The 17,914-nt window shown below is 32.8% G+C and overlaps 2 long non-coding RNA genes across 4 annotated transcripts in view; one reads left to right on the plus strand and one right to left on the minus strand.

Annotated features, from left to right (window-relative positions):
- Positions 1 to 10,105, minus strand: part of LOC138137248 (uncharacterized) — a 240,020-nt gene extending 229,915 nt beyond the window's left edge. For both annotated transcript variants that reach the window (XR_011161656.1, XR_011161655.1), the window contains exon 1: positions 9,465 to 10,105. This is a non-coding gene — a long non-coding RNA (uncharacterized lncRNA). The remainder of the gene's footprint in view (positions 1 to 9,464) is intronic.
- Positions 10,106 to 13,559: 3,454 nt separating this feature from the next.
- Positions 13,560 to 17,914, plus strand: part of LOC138136328 (uncharacterized) — a 284,939-nt gene continuing 280,584 nt past the window's right edge. The window contains exons 1-2 of one of the 2 annotated variants that reach the window (XR_011161252.1): positions 13,560 to 13,700; positions 13,844 to 13,944. This is a non-coding gene — a long non-coding RNA (uncharacterized lncRNA). Of the gene's footprint in view, positions 13,945 to 17,914 lie in introns of both variants that reach the window. The other variant, XR_011161250.1, reaches the window with a different exon arrangement.

A 17,914-nucleotide genomic window follows, 5' to 3' on the forward strand; every position in this document is an offset into this window, starting at 1 on the left:
TTTTGTAAATAGGTAAATTTTTATTTGACAATTTTTGTCATTTTGCGCTTTTGCATGTTGGAGACTTCTTTAATATTTCTATTAAGAATTCTTATTTTAAAATACATCTTACATCTAAAAAATTGGTTTTTTGCTTCATCAATTAAGGAAGTTGAGGTGGGATATATCATTTTTTTATTATTATAAATCAATAATTTTATTTTATTTAATTATTTAAAGGTGATGGACTAACTTTTGGATGTTTTGTGCAAACTTAAAGAAAAAATATGAAAAGTAAAATTTACGATTTTTGAAAAATTATTGAAGTAAATAATTAAAAAAAATAGCAACATCTAAACTGTGTAGTTTAATATATTAAAAAATCATAGCCTATAACTCAAATGAACGTAGTCATGTGTAATTTTTTTTTCGTTAATTAAAAGCTTCCTAACCGAATTGGAAGAAACTTTAAAATAATCGGGAAATATCAATGTCTAACATAGTTAATATTTGTACTGCTGATATTATTTGTTCATTTGTTAGAAAAAATATTTGTCATTCAACATGTAGAAAATTACATGTAACAGTTTTATTGCATTTATTACTTAATAAGCTTCCTAATGACCTTGGATTTATCACAAAAAAATGTGTAATGAAATAATCTATTGAAAAAAAAAATTAGATTTATTTCATTATTATTGTGTAACGCCTCAACCTCCTTAAGTCGACGTTTCTTGCTAAATTATTCAAATTGGAAAAGTATCGGTAACTAGACAAATAGCGTTTACTTTTTTTATTATTGTTACTGGTACAACCCGTCACTGCACAGGAAACCATTGTTTATCCAACTATATCAAAGAAACCAAAACACAATCACGAATGAACAAAATAATAAAAAATAACATATTCACACTGAAAAACGAAAATTTTCCTAATGTAAATTTGATTTTGTCCATTTGTCAATTAATTGTCTACTTGACAATACCTATCAAATAATTTTAAAAAATGACATTGAATTTTGGCGTTAATTGTAAGAAGGTTTCACATTATGGAAAAATTGTAAAAATGTGTCAGTTTTATTCTGACAGTTCCCGTTTTTTTTTACCAACTGTAAAACACAGTAAACGGAGGAGAAAACGAACTAAAACACATGTATTTCGCAAAGACCGAGTAAAATTTGTCACGGGATTGCGTCACCAGAGGGAGAGAGACAGAAGATATCATGCGCGTGAGCATATCTTGGTTGTCTTAGTATCATGAATAACGATGTTCATGATGGATCGCGGCAACAACTCATTACTCAAATTTTGTGGGTAGAATAGAAGAAAATCGTAAAATGGTAATCGACATTGTTACAACATTGCAGAGATAGCAGTGTTGTTACTTAGCAATCTTGACTTAGACGAAAATCAGAATCGCACCAAATAGCGTGTTTACGGTAACCATATGGGATAAATTTGAACTTTTAATTATTAAAATCTATTCTAATATTACCCCTTGTTTTCAATCACTTAAGAAATTATAATTATAAATTATACTTAGGGCCGGTTTCACCAACGTGAGTTAAATTTAACTACAGATTAAAATAGACGAAAACATTGTTACAACAACAGTAACTAAAGTAACGAAGCATTTTAACCTACAGTTAACGTTAACTGGCGTTGGTGAAAGCAGCCCTTAGAAAATTATACTTTACACAAAATACTTTCATTTTTTGCTGTTCACAATCATAATTAATAACAACTACAGACTACAGACCAATGGAAAACTAGAGAAAATTTGCACAATAACTGTCACTAGTTTTGACATTTTCTAGTTTTAGTCTAGAGCAATTAGATATATCCAGTAAATAGTTGCAGTAGGTGCTGCGAAGTTAAGCGTAATGGATATTGAACCTAATTGGCCCCAATTTTTCATCGAGTGCGTCCATTTGACAAAAAAGCGACCTAACCGTAGAGGGATCTAACAGATTTTAGTTTAATGATCTGATTGATCCAATTATCTAATTATACGTAAAAACCTTGGAGCTTGCAAGAACTTGATAATTATAAGTGAAATACAAATGAAGCACAATTTGTTAAGTATAATTTTCTAATTATAATTTAATTGTGCACACCGTCATTCACAACTATGGACCAAACTTTGTTAATTATAATTCGTAATTATCTACCGGGTGTATTATGAAAAACCTTTGGTGCTATAACTTCCTTATTTTTTTTTCGATTTTAATAAATGATATGTCAAACAAAATCGTTTTAAATGGGCTATAATTTAAATTGATCCAATATTGTTCTTCAGTTCTGTTTTTGACAAAGGATAGTCAACTTTTTTTTTTCAAATGGCACTATTGACTTTTTTTGCTCAGTTTTATAGAGATTTATATTTTGAATATGAAAATGTAAACAACCATGCTCATGCATAGAAACAAAAAGAAGAAATTAAAACAATAATGTAATTTTTTTTTAATTAAGCAGTAACAAAACAATAATAAAAGTGCATTCTAATTTTACAAAGTGACTAAGAGAGCTATGGACATTCAAGACAATATCTATTTGACTCCGCCCGATAACAGAGATGATTTTTACTAAGAAGAGTCATAGCAGTATGTGAACAAATACCACTAGAATTTTTATTAAACGCCGCAATGGGCGTCAGTGGAAGGTGTCGAATGTGCCTTAGAGAGAATGGAGGTAATTTCAAACATTTGCCATAGTAAAGTTATGGTTACTTGATTTTTGGAAATTCTATTTTTTTATTAAAAACAAATTTTTGATTTTTATTTTAATGTTTGTGTATTCAGAAGATAAACATCTATCAGAATAAAGATAAAAAAATATACAGTGCAACTTAAAAAAACAAAGTTAGCTGCGGTCTGTCAAAAAATATAATGTTAAAAAAAATCATAGCATATGGAGCTATAGTGTTTCTAAAACGATTTTGTTTGACGTATCATTTGTTAAAATCGGATAAAAAATAAGGAAGTTATAGCACCAAAGGTTTTTCATAATACACCCGGTATATACCGGGTGTAGAATCGGTTTACGAGACATAGGATTTTACATGTAAAAATAAGAAGATCCAATTATTCGCTCCCCTAATAATGTTATGGCAAAATGGTTAAAATGAAAGTTAGAGAGAATTAAAAGTACTGTCTAATTCCACTCTTTGTTTTTTTTCTAACATCTTTTGCTACTGAAAGAAAAGCAAGAAAGGAGTTAAGACAAAAATACTAAAAAGCAGTACTAGCAATGAAATTTGACTTCTAAAATTATTTGTCGGGTGGGTTCACTATTATTTAATTTTCTTTTGATCTGCCCTTCAAATGAACTCGTACAGGACTACAGGACGAATGAAAAGGTATCTTCCATTAAATGTTCCAATTCTTCGAATTGTTTCTATGGCTGAAATTGGTCGTTCTGGGAAACCTGAAGCAAATGTTGCTTGGAAGTTTCTTAAAGAAGATCCTCCATAATACCATTTAAAGAAAGAAATAAAATTTCATGCCTAGTAGTACTTTTTAGTATTTTTGTGTTAATTATTTTCTTGCCTTTCTTTCAGTGCCACAAGATGTTAGAATAAAACTAAGATTGAAATTAGACAGTTATTTTAATTCTCTCTAACTTTCATTTTAACTATTTTGCCATAAAATTGTTAGGGGAGTCAATAATTGAAACTCTTTGTGTGCATGTAAAATCCTATGTCTCGTAAACCAATTCTACACCCGGTATATAAAACTGAATGTCTGTTTGTTTGTATTTTTGTATGCAAATCTACAGTTTTACTCCGATCTTGATGAAATTTTGTACACTTGATCTTCAAAACAAGAAGAAAATTACTGACTACTTTAATTTTACAAAAACAAACCCCTACTACCATTTTCAACCCTGTTAAAAAAAAAGATAGTTTTTTCGAGTTGGAAATACCCTCACCTTCGCCGCTTCACCCCTATTTCATCCTCTGAGTATATCGTCACCTTCGCCGCTTGACACCCACAAAAAGCAACCCCTATTATCATTTTTAAGCCTGTTAAGAAAAAAAAAATGTTTTTTCGAGTTGGAAATGGCGTTTGCATGATATGTTCAGGTGTCATAATACATTTGGTTGTTTATACTCGTAAAAGTAGCAATTTCGCAAAATGTGTTTGAATGATTGTGTTTTACCGGAAGATGACTTAAATGAAGCAGAACAAGCTTCAAATAGCTTAATACCGGAAAAATCAAAAGGCAGGTATCTGAAATCAAACGAGACAATCAAACAATAGGAAGATCTAAATAAGGTTGCAACTAAAAATAAAAGTGTTATGTTGGCGTATTTTCATGAATTGGTAAGGGATAAATGATAATAGTGTTAGTTCCTTATCGTATTGATTTTTTTGTTTATATAGTCGAAGAAAAAAGTAGTCTACAGTAAAGTTTTAATTATTCTTCATAAAAAGACAAACTTCATATTGAAATTACTGCGTTTATCACAATACATGAAAGTACGGGGTGATCAAATAGGACTGTTTAAGTTGGTAACACTGAATTGTATTTTAAATTGTATAACAGGAGTAACTTTCGGTTGTTGATGGCTTGTCGTTGTTAATGCTATACCTACATCAGATATTTGTCAAATAAACCAACAAAACATACCCGGTTGCAGTGTTATAAATAACCGAAATATAAAATTTTCTTAATTGTACTGCCAACTTAAACAGTCCTTTTTGATCACCCGGTAGAAACATAATTTTAAAACATTCTGAAATTTGCGGGCAAAGCCGCGGGTAAAAGCTAGTAATTTATAATTATAAGTGATTGGAAACGAGGGGTTACCCCTTGTTTCCAATCACTTAAGAAATGATAATTATAAATTATACATAGAAAATTATTCTTTACACAAATGTTTTAATTTTTTGCTGTTCACAATCATAATAATTAATAACAATTGCAGACCAATGAAAAACTAGAGAACATTTTCAGAACAACTGTCACTAGTTTTGACGTTTTTAGTTTTAGTCGGGTGCAATTAGATATACCCAGGAAATGTGTAGTTATGGTAGGTGTCACGAAGATAAGCGTAATGGATATTGAAACCACTTGCCGCCAATTTTTCATCGAATGCGTCCATTTGACAAAAAACCTACCTGACAAATTTGAATTTTTAAAGACAGCTAATCTGATTTGTCAAATTATCTTATTATACGTATAAACCTTGGAGTTTGCAAGAATTTGATAAGTGAAACACAAATGAAGCACAATTTGTTAAGTATAATTTTTTAATTATAATTTTATTGTGCACACCGTCATTCACAACTATGGACCAAACTTTGTTAACTATAATTTGTAATTATTATTTATAATTATAAGTGATTGGAAACGAGGGGTTAGTTTGTAGAAAATATCATTTTGTTGCATATACATACTTGGGTAGTTTATCTGTTACATTTTTATTATGAATTCTTATTATTTATTAATAATTATATTGCTATTGTGCAATGAGAAAGAGGTAGTATTGGACATGAATTTTTAATTTATATTTTTGGTCTATAATTTTTAAATAATTTTATTGAGTAATAATGGTCTTTATTGTCTACACAACTACACACATAGGTATAGTCTTTCTAACTCACGTTGAGCCAGCAATAAAAATAAACTGCGTACCCTCATTACCGCAAGTGCCATCATCCTCTTAACTTTGAAATAAAGATGGATTTATACCGAAAACAAGCCTGGCCTGTTGGGCCCAGTGTACCTGGAAACCATCGAGAAAGAGCAAGAAAAACATCTGTCATTTAAACCATAAATTCATCTTCATTGTAAAGCTAAGAGGAGGTGGCACTTGCGGTAATGAGGGTACGCAGTTTATTTTTATTGCTGGCTCAACGTGAGTTAGAAAGACTATACATAAAGGTTCGCTAAAAAGTATGGATACAGCAAAATATTTTCAGAACTGTTTAGCAGAGCTCGTTAAAATTGGGACACAGTTAGAAGTACCTATTTAAATTATTCTAGCATCTGAGATTTTTTTCATTTTCAAACATCCATTATTTTGAAGATACAAGGCTAACTTGATTTGGTAATTGTTCACTTTAACTACTTCTGGAATTTTCGCGTTTTTTCTGGCTAGACAGCATCAGGGCGTCCTCCTAGATCGTGTCCCACCATTGAAACCTTGTGCAAATGCCTTTTTTTCTCTCTTGTTGTGTTTCAAGGTCGCGTCAAGGTCGCGCCAAGCCTTAGTATAACTAAAGGGTAAGGAAAATTTTCATTTGCACAAGGTTTGACTGGTGGGAAACGATGTAGGAGGACGTCCTGAGGCTGTCTAGCCAGAAAAAACGCGAAAAATCCAGAAGTAGTTAAAGTGAACAATTACCCTTGATTTTTTTTAAAAGGCACGGGAGGTCAAATTTAAGATTTTTGTAAAGAGAATATTTTTGTGAATTCAGTGATGTAGCAGATGTCCACATTGACGCCGTTATAATGTATATGTTATAACATATATACATACTATTTTTTCTTCAAACCTTCATAACAAACTATTTAAGAAATGTTAAGAAACGAGGTAGGAGATTGGGTAGACTGATAAGCAGTGGCGGCTCGTAACAATTTTGGCTGGGTGGACAGACATTTTAATGTTATTATATTATAACATAATTACATAAACATTTTTGTTTTATAATACAAAAATTTCCGATAATATTGCGGAATCTGGAAAAGTGCCCCGAATGCTTGCAGCGTTTCCACGTTGAATGGCAAGGGAAATCCTCTCGAAAAGGAATTTCTTTGATTTTGAATCGCCTATTATTATTACATTTTTTATTATGTTTGTTGTAATTGCTGGAAAGGAATTTCTGTGTTAGTCACTGCTAATTGCAGTGTCCAGCAAGAACCTACGGGAAGGTTCAGAAAATCTCTTGCCGGGAAAGGAATTAGAAATAGGAAGTGTTATTTGTTATTATGGAAGTGATGAGAGTGTTAATATAGAGTCAACAAAAATAACAAATTTTCCATAAACATAAAACAAAAAATAAATTCTCAATAAAGTAAATAAAATAAATTCTAAATAAAATAAAAAACAAAATATAACATTCTTATTAACTAAACTAAAATAAATATGAACAAAAAATGATGTTACATTTTTTTATAAATTAAATCGATCGGCGAAATAATCAATTACCTGGTCAAAAAATGTATCCGTTTTACGCAATGATTTTATTAATTCTTTTTCTATCGAAATTTGACTGAGATTATTTAGTCGAAATTGATCTATTGTGTTGAATCATAAGAAGACAAGAATTCCGCGAGAGTTCCCTATAATTACCGCGATTTGACGAGTCTTCTTTTTTATTGTGACCTCGGAAAGCTCAATTCTTGGGTACCCAAAAAAATTGTCCTATCGATGAGACGTTTTAATTTCCCGATTACTTTTCCAAAGAATTTTCTGTTTTGCTTTCCAAATAATTTTAATTTTAAGGCCGCGTACGTATGATCTTTAGATTTCCCGTGTTTTTCGACCGATTGATGCAACGTCTTCAAATTATCGACTCCTGTCGTACACGATGGGCTTTTTAATTTGGAATTGTTGAATAAAAGACAGGGCCAGCAAAAAAAAATACTTTTGATTTCACTACCCGTCAGCCAATGACACGATGAATTAAATTTACGATTAGAATGAATTTAATGAAGGGGTTCGCCTCTAATTGTTTAATAAAAACTTTGTCATCGTACGATAATTTATTAAACGCGTTTGTCATTAACCAAATCACCGTTATTTCTTACTAATTCTCGCAAATTCTTCGTGACGAATTGACGAACTACCACACGAAAACCAACGATCTTGCCAACGACTAAGTTGTGCGGACGTTACCGATTAGGTACCGATTCTTGACGAAGTTACAGGGAAGACATGTCTGGCCTGCTACGAGAGTACGAGTATTATACGAATGAATTTATTTATTATCGTTTTAATAGCTTTATGGGTTATTTTAGACATATGCTGTCGCGGAGGTTTTTGAAGATTTTTCTCTGATATTCAACTTTCTTTTATAACTTTTTTTAATATTTTTAGGAATAACGCCAGCGTTTTGCAAAAATTAAATCTTGGCCAAAGAAAAATTATTTTAATATTTTTTTTATTTAAAATTAAGTGAATAATTTCTCACAATTACTAGTTATTTAAATGTATCTTAGCCCTAAATATTATTACACAAAATTTGGAATAAATCAATTGAACAGGTTGGGAGAAATTAAATAAAATGTATGTACAAATGAATGCTTTTCACTCAGGGCAGACATGTCTTGCCTTAATTACTCAAGCTTAAACAAACGTTTCTACTTCGGTCTCTTTCTTTCGCAGTTTCGCACGGTTAGCCATAATACGCGTAGAGCTTTCATATTTCAACGAACACCTCTCAGGGAAGATATGTCTACCCTGACAAAAATTCGCCTTGGAAATGTTTTGATGTACCTATAAAAACATTTACTTTCTAATAACAAATCATCAATTAAATAATTGGTAAATTTAAAAATTAAAATACATAAATTTAAAAAAAAATATGTCATTTGGTTTTGGGTGGGCACTGATAATGCTAAAGTGTCACTGTCATGGCATCTAACGAGCTGACCAGCGTCCGTGAAATTATCTCCGCTGAGGAGCGTCCGTGAAGTTATTATCTCCGCTGATGAGCGGCTGTGAAGTAAACTAGCTAAATCATTTGAAATTCCTACCTCAAATTGAAACAAATTCGTGTCTGAATGTGAGATATTGAAAGCTGAAGTGTGTAAATAAGGTTTTTGCGCGATTGTACTCTATTTGGTTGTTTACCACGTCTATTTCCAAGATGGTAACCTCTGTTTACTCGTTGCTAACGATAAACTCGATGGTAAGTAATTTTTGGTGTTCTAGAACGGTAAGTAAAGTTTATTCAAAATTAATCGATTATTATAATAATTTTTATGTAGACAGAAGTTGAAGACAAGATGTGGGGACACTTTCTGGAAACTCATAAAGCTCTTGTAGTCGGCTTTCCTTGGCGCTGCAATGAAATAGCATTAGCAAACTTGCCGCGACATTGGCATTGTCAAAATTTTCATACCCCGCATTTTCCTTGTCTTCTTGATTAGGTACACGTTGAGGTTGTTGGTTTCGAAAATAATTCTTCATTTATGTAGGCAGAAGTTGAAGACAAGATGTTAGCACTTTCTCGAAACTCACACGGCTCTTGTAGTCGGCTTTCCTTGCTGCTGCAATGAAATAGCATTAGCAAACTTGCCGCGACATTGGCATTGTCAAAATTTTCATACCCCGCATTTTCCTTGTCTTCTTCATTACACACTGAGATCGTTGGTTTCGAAAATTCTTCATTTAGGTAGACGGAAGTTGAAGACAAGACGTTAGCACTTTCTGGAAACTCACACGGCTCTTGTAGTCGGCCTACCTTGTCGCTGCAATGAAACAATTTTAGTAACAGACTTGCCGCGACATTAGAATTGTCAAAATGTTTATACCCCGGATTTTCCTTGTCTTCTTGATTTCATATTGAGTTCGCTGGTTTCGAAAATTCTTGATTTATGTAGACAGAAGTTGAAGACAAGATGTTAGCACTTTCTGGAAACTCACACGGCTCTTGTGGTCGGCATTCCTTGCCGCTGCAATGAAATAATATTAGCGAACTTGCCGCGACATTAGTATTATCAAAATTTTCATACCACAAATTTTCCTTGTCTTCTTAATTACACGTTGAGGCCGTTAGTTTCAAAAATTCTTTATTTGTGACGCACCCCACATTCAAAGTTTCTTCTACAATATCCACTTCGTTTTCGGAATCACTAATATCACTCATTTTACTGCTTGTTTTTCAACACAACTGGCGATATTCGCGCACAAAAACTGCAATGGCGGTAGTTGTTTGCAGATTGCCTTAGAAACGCGATACAAAAATCGACATTGTGGCAACACGATGTGAAGGGCGTCGTATCGCATTCTAGTTAGCAATGTTTTGTAATAAATATTCAATCGCGCAAAACATCTCATAAGCATGACGAACGTTAATGACAATGTACGGATCTCAGACAATATTGGAGTCGTCGCAAGCTCCTCCTCCAAACAATTGTCTTCGATCCGTACATTGTCATTACCGTTCTTTATACTTAATATACTAGAGGGTCTCTATAAATGATTGTCGGGTCCAGCCAGCCATGGAAACTTGTCAAATTTTGAATGTGCCGCTTTGTTGGGCAAGTAATGAATGTCACATTTTCAGGTTAGGTTGTTGGCTTTTAACCAGAGACAAGTTTCAACTGTGCTTTACTCTTGCTAACATTAATGTATTTATTATTTAATATCAACACCAACAGGGGAACAATTATTGCCCCCTTCGTACCGCCACACACTGTACAGGAATTGGTATGAGAACAAATCCAAACAGATAAATATTGAGAACACCTTGTCCCTGTATACCACAATACAATACTTGATACTGCCTTTTTGTCTGCTTTAGTGCTTTCACATTTCTTGTTTTATGCTAGTGGTAAATACGACCTAGACTGAATTGTCGAATATGGTATTGACTCCCATTTTTTCTTCCAATATAAATAACAGTGTTTTTCATAACAAATAAGTCTTACTGGTTTTTCAATAAAATCAAATGTATTCAACAACATAATTTACAACACTAAATAACGATAACAAATAGGTATTTTTTTTATAAAATAGATTGATGATGTCCCCCATTAACTTCTAAACACTTGACAATTCTTCATTTATTTTCAAAAATATTTTGCAGCATTTCTTAGTTAAAGGTACAGCAACACTGCTATCCACAGTTCCACACACCAATTTTCAAAACATGTAAAGGAGTCTCTACAAATTGGTGTGGATTCTCAGCACTCCAAATTATGAAATTGAGGTGATTTTCAAACTGAATACATTATTAAACACAACTTTGATAATCTACAGGTTGGAGTTCTTGTACAACACTAATTTTATAAAGATGCAGTTGTAGCCTATTTTTAATGATAAACAGGCTATCTGTAGAGTCTTTTCCACCATTTCTTTCAAATCCTCGAGTATTTCATCAGATACTGGTGGTTATCCTAATGATTTACCCTTGCTAATTGTTCTGATTGTTAAAAATCTGTTCACAATGTTTTTTTTTTTTTTTAATTTGCCATTCCGGTTTTTTTGCCATACGGCTTTTTACGGTACCTTTCGGTCGGCTGTCTTTTCCATACCAATTTCCTTGTTCCTTTGCCTTCTCAGGTGATGCGACGGGGCTCCGGGGCACTTTCCCCGGCCACCCACGCCCATTCCACCTCACATTCACAGACATACACAACAACATTTATACACCCATGGGCGCCTTTTCCCGACGGGACTCGAACCCGTGCTGACCTCGCGGTGGTGGCCGAAAGAGTGTTGATTCTTCCTTCCACCACCCTACCCGTCAGCCCCGAGGAGACATACACACACATCCATGGCCCGGCGGAGGTTCCTTCCTTTGAAAAAATCCTCCCCCTTCGGTGGGATTCGAATCCACTAAGCATCGGGACCGCGACCTCGGAGTACTTTCTCCGACAGCCATGCGGCCACCGAGCCACACAATGTTGTTCAGATATTTTGCTGGAATTCATTTTTACAAACAGATAATTCCCCATAAACCTTCCATTTCGAAAGTAAAAAACAACAATGAACGTGTTCTGTTCAACAGAATAAACCATTGTAAAGAAAATAAAGCTAAAATAAAACATAAAACATTAAAGCATAACCTCACAAATTTTGCCAGTGTATTTACCTCTAAAAGCGAACGTACTTGCAATTTTTATTGAAAAATACAAATTTTTGGTGTATATTAACTGTGATTAACTGCGATAAAACGAATATAAGGAACCAAAACTCGACTGACAAGCGCAAACGAAACGTCATTCACTAATGTCAGAAGTGACCGTGAAAACGAACTAGAATTTGGCATCGGTTTCAAAAAAGCGGAACAGTAAATTTTTTTTCCAAGGCTGGCTTGACCAGACAATCATTTATAGAGACCCTGTATTATGTATGAATGGCGTAATGCAGGCGTTTGTGGCCCGCGGCGTGACATTAGTGCTCGAGGCGTCAGTCGAGTGCCATAATACGCTAGGGTCAGAAACGCTAATTATGCCCGTGGTACATACAAAATTTTATATCCGGTCGAAGTTTTGAATTTTATAATAATTTAGGTAGATTCAATTTTAAAATAACGACACAAAAATCAGGAAGGTGGAATAAGCTAGTTATTGTTATTACTGTAGTAACGGCATAAACAAGGGCCATAAAAACTTTTACAGCCCGGGGCTATAATATACTGAATTACGCCCTAAAAACTAGTCCATAAGTAGGCAAAAATCGCCCGATCGGACATAATAGCTATTTATGCACCAAGGGCGTTACAACGATGATTACGCCCGGAGAACGATGAATCCAGCTCGAGAGCTTTAGCCCGAGAGATGGATATCGTTCGATGGGCGTAATCATTCGGTGACGCCGTGGTGCATACAAGATTTTATTTTTCACTATACGTGTTCTTAAAAAAAAATGGCATCTTTGCAATTTTGAATTGATGAGGGCGTTATGAATTCATTACGCCCGCTTATTCTTATTACGCCCTGTATTATTCCCCGGTTGTTATGGACATGTTTACGTATTTCGTATCCTAGGAGATATCATGCAATTATACTAAAGTGAAAAATAAATAGATTTAAATTTAAATTACATCAATGCTAGCAAAATTGATTCGTCAAAGTTACTAAACACGATGACAGCTAATACCAACCTAATTTTTCATCCGTGTTTTTTTGCAACTTGAGTTTACTTTGAATGAATCAGGATAATTAACAGATATATCCATGGACAATTAACCAATTTTTGTTAATTAACACTTTTTCTATTATGATAATTAACCGCCAATTATGGTTAATTAACGTTAATTAACAACGGTCAATTATACCACTCCCAACACTAGAACAAACAATTTCAAACTGAAAATTACTCAGAAAAAATTGTATGTAAACGGTACTATGTATTATACCGAGTGACTATAAATGATTGAAGCAAAATAGTGGATTGGCAACACTGATGCAGTTGGTAGTGCAAATTTTCTCGTGCATCATCTGTCAATCATTTCTATTTAGGTTAGGTTAAGTCACGAAATACATTGGCGTTGGAAAAAAAATAGATTTTTTTGACGTTTGTTTCAATTTTGAAAATTGCGTGTGTCATGCCAACGATGTTGCCAACTAAAGATTTCAAATGTGTTACCAACATAACAAAATAATTTTCAATCATTGATAGTCACTCGGTAGATTCGGCTTCATCTAAAATATTCAAAATTGTTACCATTTTCTAGTGTATTTAGAGTTGCCTATCTACAAAGTGATGCCATTAAAAACTTACTGACTACCGTGAGACGCTCGTGTCGAAATATAATGGTCTAATTTAAATAACATTATAAATTAATTTTCAAATATTAATAGGAAAACTAACATAACGATAACTTTACATTTTAAAATTTAAATTATTTAAATCATTTCTAGTATTTTTTTCTGTGATGGGTTAGCGTGAATTTGAATTGTGGTACCACTGAAACTGAACGCCAATCCACTTCTTCTGTTGTACTGTCAGCTGTCGTTAATTTTTGTTTACGATTTCGAAGTGTTTATGTCGGTTAGGTGTATTTGGCGATTATTATACAAAAAAATCTGAAGTTTTAGGTATAACTGATTAGTTCGGTCTAATTCTTATGAAATAATTGACTGTTAACAAAAGTCCATTTGGTCAAAATTCATCCAATTGTCGATGCACCATCAAGTTGAAAATGTGTGTGAGTTGTTCCATTACTTAGTTTAGTTTTTAGTGTTGGCGTGATTTGCTTCATAAAATTCCCATTTTCGAGTGTCAGTATTTATTTAGACGATGGACGACCAGTTCAGTGGGTCCCGTTGGACGCAGTCGAAGGTAAGTTATTTTTTTAATCCAAAATATTGGTAATGTCATATCTTGTAGGCCAAACAGCTCACAGATTGTTACTTTCGTACACATTAAGTAGCCTAGTTTCAAAAACACCCAAATCCATATCACTCTATTTTACAGGAGTTGCAAAAAACGATTCCAGAGCTCCCGGTAACTATTTATGGTTGGAATTAGTTTGTATTCTATAGTGGAGATGGTACAGCAGTCAATAACAAATTTTAGAGAAACACAAACGCGTCTTCTTATTTCGAGTTTTGATATGGAGAAGGCCCATTCTGAAACTGAAAAGTGGATATCGCTTGTTTTAAAAATAACTGGCACATCATAGTTGTTTGAAAACATTTATTACTTTCAAAATAAGTAGTGTAATGAGTATAACATTATTTAAAAAGCCTATAGGTATAAATAATTATTAGATCAGAGGATTCTGGTTGTGGCTCCCAGCAGTCATCGTCTTCTACTTCCTCATTGGTTCCCTGGTTTTCTATGATTTTGTGATTATACTATTTTTTCAAGTAATTTATGATCAGTTTTTATATGAGCTACTTATTTTAATACGTAGAACAAGCACAATTAAAATTGCAGTATAATCTGTTGAAACAGCTTGTATTTGTTCTCCAGTAACACAGGTTTCACTGTGGATTTGGACTATTTTGAAACTAGCCACACGTAGACAACATAATAAACTTTAACATGGCGCCTAAAGTTCAAAATCTTAAAAAACTGGATTTGGTTACTTTTGAAGCTAGGCTACTCAATTGTAAAATGTTAAATATGTAGTGAGGCAATATTTTTGAGAGGGCATGTATAATCAAAGATAGTTGCTGCTGTATAATGAAGCATCAAATTAGATATTTCTTTCTTAATTATCCGCTGTTTTGCGAAAACGAGGAAATGTTACTAATGGCCGTTTGCATCGATGTTCCTTATTTTTGAACCAAGCTTTCGCAACCCAAAAACAAAATTATTGACTTAGGTATGATTAGTGTTTACTTGCCATGGAATTTTTTAAAACAGGGATCGAGACAATGGTATGGGTGTTCATTTAATATTCGGGTAGCATTTACCTATGGAAATATTTTGTTTTTGTTAAGGCATGCTGTCGTTTGAATTTCCGGTTAGTAAAATTAGAGTAGAACTGTCATATTTTGACATTTGGGTTCAGAGAGGTTTACTGCTTGCTGGTGTTCACGTTGCAGCAGAAAACGTTTTTGATTGAAAGTTATTTTTGCAATGGTTTGAAAGTGAATGATTCATGGATCTACTCTGTACAAAACTGCTTAGAAGAGTTTATTGCCGAATTTCCCAATGTTATTGTTGATCGTAAAACCTTGAAGATAACAGGCGGCCGCTAAAACGCACTGCTGCAGTTATTGAAACTGCAAGGGAAATAATGCAAAATGCTAGAGAAAGTACCGAGTGACTACGGGTTAACTACGGGGTGATCAAGAATGACTGAGTCTGTTGGTAACAATGAAATTTGGCAAATTTAAAATTTACCAACGAAGGTTAATTTTTGTAATAGTATAAACATAACCTGCATAACCAAGAATGTTTTTAATGTGATCTCAAGTTAAAAAATCCGGTCAGTGCGTGGTCAGTGCCAATTACTAGACAAAAATCACCAGTATTTTCAATTGTTTCATTGCCAACAGACTCAGTCATTGTTGATCACGCTGTATAAATGATTGAAAATTATTTTGTTATGTTGGTACACATTTGAAATCTTTAGTTGGCAACATCGTTGGCATGACACACGCAATTTTTAAAATTGAAACAAACGTCAAAAAAATCTAAATCGACAATGTACTTCGTGACTTAACCTAACCTAAATAGGAATGATTGACAGATGATGCACGAGAAGAGTTGCACTACCAACTGCATCAGTGTCACCAATCCACTATTTTCCTTCAATCATTTATAGTTACTCGGTAATACCTAGCGCACGAAAAATTTGAAATATACAGTGAGCGGCAAAAGTATGGAATAAATTCCTTAAAAATTAAACAAAATTTTTTTCAAAAAAATCTTTGGACAGGTCAAAACAAGTCAAAACAAGTCAAAAACTGTGTTAGTAAGTACTTAAAATTATGGAATTAAATGTTTGAATTGCCATCCCCCAGTTTGTTGACAATAAGCAAGTTTATGAAGAAATTCCCCCTGTTTTAGTTTTATCCCAGCACCCAATCAAAATTAAAATTTCTATACGTTGTGTTTCTGTTAAATGAGTCATTTTCGAAAACGTTTTGTAAAACAAATAACACATACGAATGAAATTGACAGTAACATTTGACTGTTTGATTTACCTACTTGATTTTTTGACTTGATTTTGTTCGTTATAAAATTTATTTTTTCCAAATTTATTATTTTTTTTCTCAAAAATTTCCTTATGTAGATAACAAAATTTTTATACTGTCATTTAGACAATTAAGAGGGCTATCAGAATCAAGAAAAAAAATAGGGGGTTTCCATTTAAAAAAAGTATCGATGACGTCATCACTCGAAAACAAATGACTGCTTGGAATTTTCTTTGGTACTAAAACATGTATTTTTATAAACTAAAATTGACCTGTTCAAAGATTTTTTTGAAAAAAATTTTGTTTAATTTTTAAGGAATTTATTCCATACTTTACTTTTATTCCATACTTTTGCCGCTCACTGTATGCTTCAAGCAGTAACATTTTTGCCCTGAAATTATGCCCTAATTAATGTATTCTAGTGCATTTTGTGGTGTTGGGTTAATTTAATACAATTTAAAATCTCCCAATCTCTCGCTGGACGAAGTATACCAGAATATTAAATGAAGACCCATTACATAAAGTCCATTCAAACATCAAAAAACCACCAACGTCGCATTTTTCTCGATAATTACTATCGGCAACGCTGTCTAGTGTAAAATTTGGTGAGACTTGTAATTTTGAGGTTAAATGTTTATTAAGTTCTTGTTTTTCTGGGCATGTTTAAGTAAAAATAATAAGAATCAATAAATAAATGAAACGTGCTGCTAATAAAACAATATGAACGAAATTGAATTTTATTTTGAATCAAATAAATGTCATAATTTATAGTTACCAACATAGTATGAAAAAATATCTACCTAGGGTTTTTTAAATTTTTCCAACCCAAAGCAACAGGTGGTGGTTTTTTGATATTTGAATGGACTTTAGCACTTGGAGCATACAATGCGCGTTGTATTTTTAACATGTCCTGCAGAGCATAGTCTGCATTTTCTGTAACTATAGTACCGAGTGACTATAAATGATTGAAGGAAAATAGTGGATCGTGCATCATCTGTCAATCATTTCTATTTAGGTTAGGTTAAGTCACGAAGTACATTGTCGATTTAGATTTTTTTGACGTTTGTTTCAATTTTAAAAATTAAGTGTGTCATGCCAACGATGTTGCCAACTAAATATTTCAAAAGTGTTACCAACATAACAAAATAATTTTCAATCAATTATAGTCACTCGGTACTATTCACGAAAGAACACAAGTGCGTTATATTTTATTCATGTTTTCCAAGAAAAAAAAAAAAGAAAAACACCCCAAGATGTTTTATTATTATTTTTCTTGGGGTGTTTTATTTTTTTTTTTCTTGGAAACCATGAATAAAATATAAATAAATTTTTATTTTAATCATGTTTTCCAAGAAAATAATAATAAAACACCTAAAGATTGCACCTGAAAAACATGAATTATTATTATTATTATTATTATTTTTCTATTAAATTTTGGTTTTTGACTAATTACGATTTTTATTACACTGGAATATAAAATAATAGTCAAATGACTGCTATCCTGCATGACTGGCAATGTTGTTATTTTATACTTAAATAAAAAAAGTTTAAAAAAGCAGATGAAAATTTCTAAGCTGATGTTTGGATGACATTTACCCCTCTACGCATTTACCGCACTTTGTATTCCGATTGTTTTTCACGAAACTCTTAAAAATTTC

The sequence above is a fragment of the Tenebrio molitor genome, chromosome 8, assembly GCF_963966145.1.
Source record: "Tenebrio molitor chromosome 8, icTenMoli1.1, whole genome shotgun sequence".
Taxonomy (NCBI): Eukaryota; Metazoa; Arthropoda; class Insecta; order Coleoptera; family Tenebrionidae; genus Tenebrio; species Tenebrio molitor.